The sequence below is a fragment of the Bombus huntii genome, unplaced genomic scaffold (assembly GCF_024542735.1).
Source record: "Bombus huntii isolate Logan2020A unplaced genomic scaffold, iyBomHunt1.1 ctg00000066.1, whole genome shotgun sequence".
NCBI lineage: Eukaryota > Metazoa > Arthropoda > Insecta > Hymenoptera > Apidae > Bombus > Bombus huntii.
Genome location: NW_026099325.1, coordinates 422,501 through 424,580, shown reverse-complemented (window position 1 = coordinate 424,580; position 2,080 = coordinate 422,501). Strand labels below are relative to the sequence as shown.

General features: G+C 50.5%; 1 non-coding gene across 1 annotated transcript; it reads left to right on the top strand.

The window, feature by feature from the left end:
* Positions 1–928: 928 nt before the first annotated feature.
* Positions 929–1,083, top strand: LOC126876165 (5.8S ribosomal RNA). The gene has a single exon (XR_007693974.1). It is a non-coding gene; the product is annotated as a 5.8S ribosomal RNA (ribosomal RNA).
* The last annotated feature ends 997 nt before the right edge of the window (positions 1,084–2,080 follow it).

The following is a 2,080-nucleotide window of genomic DNA, read 5'->3' as shown; positions in this document are numbered from 1 at the left end:
TGCTTCTGGATGTTGGGACGAAAGACCGCGCGAGGACGATGGATGCGTGTCCCATCGAATTTTTGATTTACAAGACACACACTACCTGAACGAGACTAAAGTTTCATCGAGTTTATCGTCGCATAACCCGTTCGGAGGGGACCGGCTGTCTATCCTCGTTGTCGTGAGTCGGACACCCGTGCCGTCGCTAGAGTTTTTCAAACTCTGCTTCTGGATATCGGGACGAAAGACCGCGCGAGGACGATGGCTGCGAGTCCCATCGAATTTTTGTTTTTTTTTTTTTTTAAAGAAAAAACACCACCCGAACGGAGATGTGTTCTATCTTTCGTCGATTTTTCATGCTTTCAGTCGGTCGCGTGGTCGCCATCCGTTCGGAGGGGATCGCCGGCTTCGAAACCTCGATGTCGTGAGTCGGACACCCGTGCCGTCGCTAGAGTTTTTCAAACTCTGCTTCTGGATATTGGGACGAAAGACCGCTCGAGGCGGACGGCCGCGCGAATCCCATCGAATCTTTACTATCACCCGAACGATGGAGAGATGCACGCGCGCTGTTTCTTGAATAATTGGACGAGAGAGTAGAATCAAACACATATATAACATGGGCTAGCCACCGTGCTTACTCGTTCGCGAGATCGTGTGCTGTACAGAGGATTCAGAATCGGGTGTATATATCCCCGTCGTTTCCTGACGAACGGAGCTTCGATCTCGATGGTTGTTATATATCATAATGTACTTTACGCCCGGCCGGCGAACGCGCGTATCTTCGCGCGTTCGTCGTTTTCTTTTTTTTTCGAACGTTTTTGTGTCGTCAATCCTATGGCGACTTCTGCGCGTTCGATTCCCGTTGGTCGAACGTGACGGAACTCGGCTTCGCTAGAACCGAGAAGAGTACATTTGAGTATTGAACTGTTGTAAATTTATAAAAGATTACCCTGAACGGTGGATCACTTGGCTCGTGGGTCGATGAAGAACGCAGCTAATTGCGCGTCAACGTGTGAACTGCAGGACACATGAACATCGACATTTCGAACGCACATTGCGGTCCACGGATACAATTCCTGGACCACGCCTGGCTGAGGGTTGCTCACGTAAACCTAAGACTGCTTGCGTTGCGTATCGTTACTCTCCGTATCTGTCTCTCTCTGTCCCTTCTTGCCTTAACAACCCGCCGTCGTTCTTCTTTATATAAGAGAACGTTTCAGAGTCGGACGAAGGTACAAGAACGAGGATACGAATAAGAGCGGACGGAGAGAACATACGCGACGTACGAGCGATTGTTGGACGCTCGTCGGCGTTCGTCGCGGTCGTGCAGAGACCGTGCAAGTCGTACGCATGCTCGATATATAATCTATCGTGTTCACGGGAGACTACGAAACTCTACCTCTGTCTCTCTCTGTCCCTTCTTGCCTTGACAACCCGCCGTCGTTCTTCTTAAAAATTATAAGAGAACGTTTCAGAGTCGGACGAAGGTATACGAAGGGATACGAATAAGAGCGGAGAGAACCGGTCACGGACCTGCGTGAGTGCTCGCGGCGTCGTGAGTCGTCCTTACGAGGGCGACCGCCCGCTTATGCACCGCTTCGTGTATCGGTTATCGAACGTATATACTCGTAGTGTTCTCCTCGTGACCGATTTTTTTTTCATATCAGGCGATATATGCTACGTTTGCCGGTGTTCGACGCACGAAGGTCCGCGCCCCCGACGTCGTCTTAAAAGAATATTATATTTGGCGAGACTGAGAGAGAAAGCAAATATGGGAACTCGGTCGAGAGAGGAGAGAAGAGAGAACCAAAAAAAAAACCTAAACTCGATGGCGTGCGAAACTTTGCCATAATCTACCGTCTTTTCTTAAGACTCTCGTACAGCCCCAGGGATCGAATGCCCACTCCGTCTCTTCGCGAAAGCGACTGACAACAACGAGGACCGTCGCATCGATGGGTCGTCGTTGCGTTTTACACGCTCTGTGCTTTTTTACAAGCCCCGAAAGTATCAGCCGTAGATCCGGGAACGCACACGCGAGATTTCTTCGAGCGCTCTGACGACTTAGGGAGGTATGATCCCCAGCGTCGCGCGGAGATCG